This window comes from Amia ocellicauda, chromosome 19 (genome assembly GCF_036373705.1).
Source record: "Amia ocellicauda isolate fAmiCal2 chromosome 19, fAmiCal2.hap1, whole genome shotgun sequence".
Classification (NCBI taxonomy): Eukaryota; Metazoa; Chordata; class Actinopteri; order Amiiformes; family Amiidae; genus Amia; species Amia ocellicauda.
Genome location: NC_089868.1, coordinates 22845951 through 22859128, shown reverse-complemented (window position 1 = coordinate 22859128; position 13178 = coordinate 22845951).

Here is a 13178-nt window from a genome sequence, read left to right as displayed (position 1 = left end):
TCATTGTGGAAAATCAAAACAAGGTGTTAATCTAAAAGAAGAAGGAAAATAATCACTGGCTAACCTGGCTGGAGATTTTATTGGCATGTTACAACTTTGCTGAATGGGGAATTTGGCGCTGCTTACATAACTGACTTTTGTATGCGACTGCTGAAATGTTTAATTGAAATAGTGGAAGGGAAAAAAATCATTCAGTCAGGACCATTTACTGCCCAAGAGATAGAAAGTCATTACAACAGGTAAATATTCACATAAGAGGTATACTGCTCAATGATGCTGCTGAAGTGATGTCTTTGTGAAGAGTGATCTGGGGAAAGAGCAATGATAATATTTTAATTAGCCTGCAATTTGACAGTTTCTTCAGCGCTCACTGAATGTGAAAATGTCTTAACAGGTTTGGTACGAGATTTCAATATTATGTCTATAAGAAAATCCTGTCTTACATAAATCATTTTAAAGTCGTTTGTACTGTTTTTATATTCCTGCAAATAGTATTGTTTAGTTTTTTCTACCCTGTAACATCTTTGGTGTTGATCATTTTCAGGATTAATAATATGAATCAATTTTTCCATCACACCAAAGATGAGCTCTGTCACTAAATCTAGCCTGAGTGCAAAATTGAATTTAACCCTAATCCTAATCGGATACACTATCTCAAACCTAAAATTAACACCAATCTGTATTCTGCATTATCAAAACAGCAGAAATCATTTGAAATCTGTCTGTATGTCTCTAAAAAACCTAAAATCCTTCTCTAGAGCTACTCTCATCTTTAACACTGAATATAGAACAATCATTTCACTAGCCACCTGTTTAATAGGCATTATTTAATTTTAAAATATGATTTCCCCAATATGATTCTGGCATATTTTTATACCACACAGAACTGCCGAACACTACATCATCATACAAGTTTCCAGGCAGTTAAATATTATTGTCTGCTGAGTATATCAAGACTTGCTGTGCTTGTCACGATTATCTCTGGTTCTTGAATATATCACCCACACTGTAAAGCAGCCAAAGCAGTGACAGCCTTCTGTTTTTGCTTCCCAGACATACGTGTACTGCACGAATAAGCAACTTCAGAGAGGAAGAGAAAAACTTTTTAACTTTTAGTTGTCAGAATGTTCTCTGAACTTTCTCTTGCAATGTGTAATATATGGTAATCATTGTAACAAACTTTGAATTGTTAACTATGACTTTCATTAGAATGTGGAATACACAACAAATCAGGATTTACAGTGAGGGAAAAAAGTATTTGATCCCCTGCTGATTTTGTACGTTTGCCCACTGACAAAGAAATGATCAGTCTATAATTTTAATGGTAGGTGTATTTTAACAGTGAGAGACAGAATAACAACAAAAAAATCCAGAAAAATGCATTTCAAAAAAGTTATAAATTGATTTGCATGTTAATGAGGGAAATAAGTATTTGACCCCTTCGATTAGTACTTGGTGGCAAAACCCTTGTTGGCAATCACAGAGGTCAGACGTTTCTTGTAGTTGGCCACCAGGTTTGCACACATCTCAGGAGGGATTTTGTCCCACTCCTCTTTGCAGATCCTCTCCAAGTCATTAAGGTTTCGAGGCTGACGTTTGGCAACTCGAACCTTCAGCTCCTTCCACAGATTTTCTATGGGATTAAGGTCTGGAGACTGGCTAGGCCACTCCAGGACCTTAATGTGCTTCTTCTTGAGCTACTCCTTTGTTGCCTTGGCTGTGTGTTTTGGGTCATTGTCATGCTGGAATACCCATCCACGACCCATTTTCAATGCCCTGGCTGAGGGAAGGAGGTTCTCACCCAAGATTTGACGGTACATGGCCCCCAGGATTTCAGTCCTTCACGGCGTAGTGTGTTACCAATTGTTTTCTTGGTGACTATGGTCCCAGCTGCCTGGAGATCATTAACAAGATCCTCCCGTGTAGTTCTGTGCTGATTCCTCACCGTTCTCATGATCATTGAAACTCCACGAGGTGAGATCTTGCATGGAGCCCCAGACCGAGGGAGACTGACAGTTATTTTGTGTTTCTTCCATTTGCGAATAATCGCACCAACTGTTGTCACCTTCTCACCAAGCTGCTTGGCGATGCTCTTGTAACCCATTCCAGCCTTGTGTAGGTCTACAATCTTGTCCCTGACATCCTTGGACAGCTCTTTGGTCTTGGCCATGGTGGAGAGTTTGGAATCTGATTGATTGATTGCTTCTGTGGACAGGTGTCTTTTATACAGGTAACGAGCTGAGATTAGGAACACTCCCTTTAAGAGAGTGCTCCTAATCTCAGCTCGTTACCTGTATAAAAGACACCTGGGAGCCAGAAATCTTGCTGATTGATAGGGGATCAAATACTTATTTCCCTCATTAACATGCAAATCAATTTATAACTTTTATGAAATGTGTTTTTCTGGATTTTTTGGTTGTTATTCTGTCTCTCACTGTTAAAATACACCTACCATTAAAATTATAGACTGATCATTTCTTTGTCAGTTGGCAAACGTACAAAATCAGCAGGGGATCAAATACTTTTTTCCCTCACTGTACACTGATCAGTCATAACATTATGACCACCTGCCTAATATTGTGTAGGTCTCCCTTTGCTGCCAAAACAGCCCAGACCCGTCAAGGCATGGACTCCACTAGACCTCTGAAGGTGTGCTGTGGTATCTGGCACCAAGACGTTAGCAGCAGATCCTTTAAGTCCTGTAAGTTGCGAGGTGGGGCCTCCATGAATCGGACTTGTTTGTCCAGCACATCCCACAGATGCTCGATTGGATTGAGATCTGGGGAATTTGGAGGCCAAGTCAACACCTTGAACTCGTGATTCATCAGACCAGGCCACCTTCTTCCATTGCTCTGTGGTCCAGTTCTGATGCTCACGTGCCCATTGTAGGCGCTTTCAGCAGTGGACAGGGGTCAGCATGGGCACCCTGACTGGTCTGTGGCTACGTAGCCCCATACGCAACAAACTGTGATGCACTGTGTGTTCTGACACCTTTCTATCAGAACCAGCATTCACTTTTTCAGCAATTTGAGCTACAGTAGCTCGTCTGTTGGATCGGACCACACGGGCCAGCCTTCGCTCCCCACGTGCATCAATGAGCCTTGGCCGCCCATGACCCTGTCGCCGGTTCACCGCTTTTCCTTCCTTGGACCACTTTTGATAGGTATTGACCACTGCAGCCTGGGAACACCCCACAAGAGCTGGAGTTTTGGAGATGCTCTGACCCAGTCGTCTAGCCATCACAATTTTGCCCTTGTCAAAGTCGCTCAGATCCTTACACTTGCCCATTTTTCCTGCTTCTAACACATCAACTTTGAGGACAAAATGTTCACTTGCTGCCTAATATATCCCACCCACTGACAGGTGCCATGATAACGAGATTATCAGTGTTATTCACTTCACCTGTCAGTGGTCATAATGTTATGGCTGATCGGTGTATATCAGTAAGATTAACGGATCGGTTGATTTACGTTTATTGCTGATAGTAATAAACCATGTAAACAATTAAATACAATTTAAATGGATATGATTTAAAAGTGAAGGCTGTTCACATATGAACATGTAAATGAGAATGTCTGTTAAGTAGTATGTTTTATATATTGTTTTAACATGTATATTCATCAGTCAAAACCAACAAATAAACCAAATAAAACTGACAAAAACAATGCAGTACAAACTTGATGAAGTAGGACAGGAGTTATATACTTAACGGGATTGTGAAGTTTCCTCACCCCTTGGTAGATATTTGAGCTAAAAACCTGTCAAGTATTCTACAAGCCCAATAACAACCCTAAGCACATCTCTAGGTCTACAACCAAATTGTTAAGGGAGCACAAAATCAAAGTTCTTGATTGCCACTCCAATCTGCAGACCTCAGTATAACAGAAAACATGAGTATGAATTGAAACAAGCAGTCCAATAGTACAAGCTAAACAACCTGGTTGTTCTGCATGGAAGAGTCGTCAAGTGTCCCTCATGCGCAGTTGATAAATGTATTGAAATTCCACAGGAAGCATCCAGTTGCTCACAGCCAAAGTGGATTCACAAAACAGGGATTGCCACGCTTTAAATCAATCTGAACATTGTTCATTTACCAGTACATGTGTGCATATCTTCCAGTGTCAACCTGCATTGTCTTGCTAAATCAACTTTTAGTCACACTTCATCAAAGGTTTGAGTCGATTTGGAGGCAGCAAACATGTATTTCCTCACCAAATTGTATTTCAAAACAAGCAAATACTAAACTTCCTGGTTGCAGTATTATATTTGGACAGTATTATCTACATTAATAGAAGTATTCACAGCCCAAAATAGTAATATGCCACTTTAACCACTATTTCCACATTTGCATAAACCCAACAGCCAGTAGATTTATAAAAGCAACTCACTACTACAAGACGAAGCAGGAAACACATCAGAACTCTGGTTGGAACCAGGTGCAAAACAAGCGCACAAAGAGTGAAACAGAGGCGTCTGTGTTCCTTTGGTACACAAGATTGAAAGGTTTAAAAAGCTGGAAACAGTGAATGTACTTAGAATCCAAATCCAGCAGAGGAAACTGCAAATTAAGTCCAAAGAAAAACAGTGTGTTTGTGTGAGAAAACTTAACGGAAGGAATGCTTATTATTTTGGTGCCCAAAACACGGTTTGATGTTTTAAGTTTGTTTTTCCTGTCTGCTCTGTGACTCCAAGCTGATTCTAGTAACATCCATTACAAATGATGAAGTCTAATTAATATACTACTACTACTACTAACAACAACATTGAAATGAAAATGACTTGAACTGTTAAATCTGACTTTGTGATTTCAGAAAAGGCAATGCCCTTTGCATTTACACTGAGGACTATCAAAGAGAGAAGTTTTCATTTGTGTATGCTACAAAAACACCCTTTCAAAATTAATTTCAGAGAGATTCCTAGCGACACATCTCTCTCTTATTGTGTTGGGTAGCTCTGAAAATGCATGTGTTCCTGGAAAATGTGTTCCCCAACATCAGTGAAATGAATGATCACATATGGACGTTTGAAATGGCTCATATAGCACATGTAATGCATTCAATCTCCAGTATGATTTGTATATGTTGTTGAAAAAAGCAGACCAAATGAAATTTCCCTGCAGGCTAAGGGCTGAGACAGACGTTGGCTGTAATCTGGACTTTTGTTGTCAGTGTAAATAGTAATTGAAATGTTTCTAAACCTCCATGCCGTTTCTTTGTTGACTGCTCTCTGATTTACAATGCAGCTGATGTTGATTATTTGTGCTGTAATCATCTCCCGGAATTCAGTTTTCAGGGACTGCAGGAGGAGAAAGCCTGGGGCATTAAATACAAGCTGAAACCGGGCTGCTCTTATTTGCCTCGACATTTGGTGTGAAAATGATGTGAACATTATGCACAGGGCTTTCAGACCGGGTGCCTCAACTAATCATATTTAAAAGAATGAGTTTTGCAGGGGAAGGAGGATTGCAGACGTGGAGCGGGGCTGCAGTTATCTGTTTTGAGCATTGTGCCTTCTTGATGGGAATTTCTAGCAAGGGGCGCATAGGAGGAAAAGCACTTTTAACATAAAATATTTTGTACAGTGCACTTACACTTCGCTTGGTAGGCTCACAACATTAGTTAGTTGGATTAACAGCACCACTCGGGAAAGTAATTAGGAAGACCGCTGCAGGTGAAATATGTACTCTATAAGTTATGAAAATGAGGGGGAAAACAGGAAATTGTCAGGTTCCATTTGTTTAAGACACAAGAAGTCTTTTCAAATTAACCCCTTCGACGAGAAATTCACTCGAAACCGAGAGATGAAGACTTCAGGGGGATTTGATTCAAGTGTTCAAAATCACGAAAGGCATCGACCACATCAAACCAGAGGAGCTTTTCCAGAACAGCAGGGACACATGCACCCGGGGACACAAATGGAAATTGGGCTTCAGGGCATTCAAGACAGAAAACAGGAGACACTTCTTCACACAGAGAGGTATCACAATCTGAACAAACTCCCCAGTGATGTGGCTGAAGAGACAATTTGGGAACATTCAAAAACAGACTGGATAGGATCCTTGATCACTTAGTTATTAATGGACACCAAACGAGCACAATGGGGCGAATGGCCTCCTCTCGACTGGACACTTTCTTATGCTCTTATGTCAATTAAGATGTGCCAATGAAATGGATTTCAAATATAATGAATGCACTCAATAAATTAACTCTGTGTGAATTGTAAAAAATGATCAATAGTGAGAGACAGATTAGGCTGTAATATTCGGAGAGCTTGGTGAAATAAAACATGCCCTTTTAGATGTATAATCTAAATTGCATGACTCCTTCAATGTCAGAGGATGCCAAGTATAATAGTAAAGCATCTATGATATGAGTTGTAAAACCCAATAACTGGAAACATGGTACAGCACCCTCCCTCCACTCTGTCTGGATATAGAAATAAGTCAAGGTTTTGTCTCACTATATGTTGACCTTTAAAAATCGAGGGACAGTGTAGTGCTTTATTATTTATTCATCTTCTGTCCAATGCCTTTATGATACTGGGCTCCCAAGTGGCTCAACTGGTAGGAGCTTGTGTTGGGAGCGCAGGTTGAGCCCTGTAGTCCAGATATGATTAGTTTGAATATGGGTTATGTCATAGTTGACAGACAGTGGGATTTTCCAGTCAGGGTTTCAGCGCAACATCAACTCTTGTAGGCTTACTGTCGACTCTGCAATATTATCACCCAGAGCTGCATCCAGTCTTCCTACGAGGCTGCAGATCTGCTTCGAGGTGTGTAGTGGCAGTGCGTACTATAGACGTAGCCATGCCCCCAGGGAGTGACATCACAGGTAAGTCTGAGCTCAGGAGAGTCAATAAAGTTAGCTGATGTTCCTGAGAGCTTGAGAGTCCAGACTCTTTCTTCCCCCCGCATTAAATTGCTTGATTGCTCGCTTTCTCGACATGAACAGCTGGGATCATTTTTGTCGTGAAGTTGAATCTTTGGAGTCACAGCTGTGCAGATCTCTTCACCGTGACAAACCTCAGCTTCCACATACTTAACTTTTAACAGGCCTGGAAGTGGGAAACAGCAGAGAGCTGTAATATGAAACTCGCACCTTTGCTGGGTCCATTTTCTCCTTGTAGCCCCAGCTGTCACATGACCCAAACACTCTGTATTTGCCAGGTGAAATTGAACAATTGAATGTTCATTCTATTCAAATTTAAGCATGTGTATTTCCCATATTTACTCCTACAGATTCTTAGATAATGGCAGAGGAATGGGGTCACAGTAGCTCATGAGTTATAGGCAATGTAATTTGCTGGAGTGTTGATTACTCAATTATTATTCAGTTCAGTTGAAGTAGGCGTGCTTGATTGACATCTTGAAGTTTCCATCTGCATATCAGTTGAGTTGACGGTTGGATGTTGGATGTCAATTTTCCGCATAGTGTGGAAGGGAAGCTTGCACCATCAAGATGGGATTTTAGTGTTTCAAACACAGACACATAAAATCCAACATGAAACATTCTCAGTTCAGACTCAGCTGAAGAAACAACCTTGATTGCAAAGTATGTAAATATGTGTAAATATCCGAAGAATTATGCCATCTGATGTTTTCGAAGTTGTTACAAGACGAGTCCTAAGATGATGAGCCAAAGAGTGCTTTAAAAAGTGAAAACTAGATAAGAACATTAAAGACGGATGATAAAATAAGTCATCTTGATTAGAGATTAACATTTCAGTGTGTTAATATCGAACTGATAGAACCTAGCTGATGAAAGGGAACGCCGGCACTCTAATCTATTAGTTAGAAGTCAAGATCATTCCTGTGCAGTGAAAGCAACAATAAATTGTCACCATTTACAGCACAATTAGCAAGATGTTTTATCTTTTCATTTGCATAAAAAGCTATTGTTTACATTATCAACAACAGACTAATTACATATTACCAGATTAAGCCTTTAAAATACGTGATTATCTATTTATATACAGTATAAAGGGTCATTTTGTTATAATGGTGTAGGAGGAGATGCACCACTAGCACTGAGGCTGCAGGCAGACTTGTTTCCACATTGTTGTCGACCCTGGCCTGGCACAAGACTCTATCCCCCGTTTAGCTGCGGTGCATCCCCACCATACCGCAGCCCTCTCCCTCGAAGACCTGCAGAGGTGCATTGTTTATCTCTGATAACACAGTTACGCTACATTAGAAAGCAGTCTGGACGGGAGATCGTACACAGATAGCTTGGCAAGCTCATTACTGCGTCGCCACAGGGCCACCCAGCCAGGCTGTAATTGGCTGCTGCACACATCCAATCTCTCGAACGGTTCCAGGGGCATGTATATTACAATATCCTTAGTGTTGGCAGACAATCCAACGGGGGGGAAAAGCAAAAATAAGTACTGCGTCCCACCAATACGTGACCTTTTTTGAGCAGCTTGCGTGGAAACGGTGCTCTATGAAATGAAAGGAAGAAATACCAGTGGATTGATTGATAAGATGTCCACAAACAAATTGCTACTTCTTTTTTATAGCCTGTTTGTTTGTCAGTACAAACCTTGAAATTGCTTTTGCACTAGAAGCCTCTTTTTAATTGGTCACGGCTGCAGGACAATTGGGGAGAGAACAGCACAAAATGATAAGATGAAGAATATAATTCAAACCTAGAAGATGCATTTCTACATCTATAATGCATCACATCTGTGGCCGTGTAGAAGTTAAATGTGTCGTGATTTGTCCTGCAGTAAATATGTTTATAGTTTATGTTTTATATTTGTGACAGAGATGTTAAACCATGTTTTTATTCAATAAGGTAACTTTATGCATTATGTTACCATTCTTGCTATGTATATATATGATATGATATAATATGACTTCCCTTTTTAATATGTCAGACCATGCAGTACCTACATATTGACATTACCAATATAGTGATTGAACAGTCAGCTCTCAGATGTGTATCGCATTGTTTTACTTACAAGAGATTTGCAACTTCAAACATACTTTTAATGGGCAATTTCAATTCCAACTTTGTGGTGCCAGGATATATATTATTATGATAATTACAGATGCCTTAGAGGTTCAAAAAGGCAGCAAGTTGCAGTATTGTGCATTGTAATTACCGTGAACTATAATATACAAGCACTCATGGGTAATCCTCCAACATCAAACCAATTTTAAGATGATTTATGTGTTAGAGCAGTAAACAATTTAATGGTAGCTTTTATTGATCAGGCAGAATTGCTTATCGGGCACTTGAAAAGAACAGCAGACACAAATGAGCTCCATTATATGAAAAAATAGATTTTATATTTAAATTGTAATATGTGGAGGTCACTGTTCTTCTTACAAGTACTAATAACAATAACATCAACAGAGAAAAATCTTATTATAGCCTGAAACTTTGATTCCTTTATAGCTGAAAAGGTCTGATTCTTTCAAACAATACACAAAGGTCAGGAAAAACACTGAAGTTGGAAAAGGTACAATAAGATGCCTGCAATATACATGTAGTGTTAATTGGTTTAAAGGTGATTCATATTAATCAGTAAACAAGCAAAGTTCGGGATTCCCATCCACTAGGAGGCAGCAGAGAATAAAGTGTTTGGTATGAAACTTTCTTTGGACGTTCTTTAAAATGTCTGGAATAGTAAATAAAGAGTAAATACATCCCTGTAATGATAAGCTAACATTATTGAGTAAGCATCTTATCTGTTTAGTCATGCAGACTTAAATACCAACCCGACAAAATTGAATTCTTTAGAATAGATTTTCTTTAAAACTTGGTAACAATAGGTTTCGCCTGTCAAATCCAATAAAGGTTGTTGCGGAGCATCAATATTAAAACCATATCTACACGTCCTGATTATATCAACATCATGAATTCTGCATTAGAAACACAGGTGTGTGCTTGGCTCTGTCCATGACTGTACACTCACCTAAAGGATTATTAGGAACACCTGTTCAATTTCTCATTAATGCAATTATCTAACCAACCAATCACATGGCAGTTGCTTCAATGCATTTAGGGGTGTGGTCCTGGTCAAGACAATCTCCTGAACTCCAAACTGAATGTCTGAATGGGAAAGAAAGGTGATTTAAGCAATTTTGAGCGTGGCATGGTTGTTGGTGCCAGACGGGCCGGTCTGAGTATTTCACAATCTGCTCAGTTACTGGGATTTTCACGCACAACCATTTCTAGGGTTTACAAAGAATGGTGTGAAAAGGGAAAAACATCCAGTATGCGGCAGTCCTGTGGGCGAAAATGCCTTGTTGATGCTAGAGGTCAGAGGAGAATGGGCCGACTGATTCAAGCTGATAGAAGAGCAACTTTGACTGAAATAACCACTCATTACAACCGAGGTATGCAGCAAAGCATTTGTGAAGCCACAACACGTACAACCTTGAGGCGGATGGGCTACAACAGCAGAAGACCCCACCGGGTACCACTCATCTCCACTACAAATAGGAAAAAGAGCTTACAATTTGCACAAGCTCACCAAAATTGGACAGTTGAAGACTGGAAAAATGTTGCCTGGTCTGATGAGTCTCGATTTCTGTTGAGACATTCAGATGGTAGAGTCAGAATTTGTCGTAAACAGAATGAGAACATGGATCCATCATGCCTTGTTACCACTGTGCAGGCTGGTGGTGGTGGTGTAATGGTGTGGGGGATGTTTTCTTGGCACACTTTAGGCCCCTTAGTGCCAATTGGGCATCGTTTAAATGCCACGGCCTACCTGAGCATTGTTTCTGACCATGTCCATCCCTTTATGACCACCATGTACCCATCCTCTGATGGCTACTTCCAGCAGGATAATGCACCATGTCACAAAGGTCCAATCATTTCAAATTGGTTTCTTGAACATGACAATGAGTTCACTGTACTAAACTGGCCCCCACAGTCACCAGATCTCAACCCAATAGAGCATCTTTGGGATGTGGTGGAACGGAAACTTCGTGCCCTGGATGTGCATCCCACAAATCTCCATCAACTGCAAGATGCTATCCTATCAATATGGGCCAACATTTCTAAAGAATGCTTTCAGCACCTTGTTGAATCAATGCCACGTAGAATTAAGGCAGTTCTGAAGGCGAAAGGGGGTCAAACACAGTATTAGTATGGTGTTCCTAATAATCCTTCAGATGAGTGTATTTAAGGTCACTTTTCTGGATCTGAACATCAAGGTTTGTCTCCTACATTATTTACCCGATATACTGCACAGAATTTGTGCAGATAACAGCAAAAGCGATGGAATCGGCATTTTTTATAGATGTAGTTGAGGAAATACTTTGTCATGATACATGTGAAAGAGAAGTCAAATGCACCTATTATTTCAAACAGCCATTTGTGACAAAATTGAGTTAAATCTCTGGACAGCTAAGTACTGAATTTTTTTTTGCTGGAAATAATCAAATGACAGAGAATGAACATAGCCACAGGTGTCCTCAGTAATGTAGGAGAAGAATGATTGAAAGACAAGGTCAATTACCAAGCTGGTACAGCCAGTTGTGAGGCTGTGAAGTATATTATAAGCCTGTTTAATCTGTGCAATTGTGCGACGGTTTGCACGAAATTGTTGGAACCTAAAGTACTGCAACATTTACTTGCTGGGAAATTCCCACAGTGAATTGTTCAAGTATTAGTCCTTAATGGGACATGAATTCCAATTTATTATGATGTCAAGTATTTGGAGAAAATAAATTATAACTGAAGAAAAACAAGTGGGGCTCATCATATTTGTACACAGAGGGTATTGTTTGCCTCCTCACTCTTTAAAGATACTTGAGGATTCAATGGGAACATATAGGTTTTTGCTGTATGTAAAACTTTGCAGTTAATTTAATCAATTCACAAAAAATAGAATGGGATATGAAATGTGTAATTTCTAAACAAATGTAGTTGTTGACAGACTTGGTACGAAGGGTGATTGTGCTTGCAAGAATGACCTCTGTTGAAAGAGGCATCTTCAAAGTCTGGAAATGGTCCAGAAGGCTCCACTCAGACAAAGGACACTTGAAAAGGATTTTTTCTTCTTCGCGCTGTAGGTATCCATAATCCCCACCAAAATAAATAAATAAAAGGATTTTGCATAGTTAACAATACGGGTTTGACAAACAGACTCATACTGCGTTCCCACAGCTTAATTTGCATCACTAAGACCAGTGTACCAAAATATAGCAATACGGATTTGCTGTAATCAATTCACTTAACTTACTACAATAAGTAATTGGAAGAGATCTAGGTTCCCTGAATAGATAGATGAAATTCACATCTTAAAATCAGCAGAGGATTATCACTGGACGCTAAGATATGAGCTCTGATTGCAATGGACACCACAAACTGGAACAGAGAAAACAACAGCCTGCTTTTCAGACAGTACATTGTATTTTATAGACATACATTATGCAATGTGGCTTAATGGTCTGTGAAATCTCATTTAGAGGTATTGTGATTAAGGCCTACATTTCACTATAACAAAGAAAAAAGCCACTAGTATACACAGACAAACAAGGTAAGTGGTTTTTGACCTTCCTTTTTCCATTCAACTTGACTTGACTTCCTTGTCTGTAGATATACCAAAATAGCAATCAATAAATACATACAATAATACAAACATATTCCACATTCTCTAGACTGACTTTCTTTCTACATGCCAAAATACAACCTTATATTTTGTGGTGCCTACATTTAGTTGTCTACATTTGACTTTATAAACTGACAGCTGAATACTTCACTTAAACACCTACTGTTTAAAATAATCAAAAGGCTCTGATTTATTAAATTACTTCAATTAAAGGTTCAATTAAGTACTTGAGAGCTCAGTTGGAACAAAAGCCAGCAGGGTAGGGGCTCCTCCATAAGAACATAAGAAAGTTTACAATCAAGAGGAGGCCATTCGCCCCATCGTGCTTGTTTGGTGTCCATTAATAATCCAGTCTATTTTTAAATGTTCTCAAACTTTCAGCCTCTACCACATTGCTGGGGAGTTTGTTCAGATTGTAATGCACTGTGTGAAGAAGTGTCTCCTGTTTTCTGTCTTGAATGCCTCGTAGCCCAATTTCCATTTGTGTCCCCGGGTGCATGTGTCCCTGCTGATCTGGAAAAGCTCCTCTGGATTGATGTGGTCGATGCCTTTCATGATTTTGAAGACTTGAATCAAGTCCCCACGTAGTCTCCTCTGTTCCAGGGTGA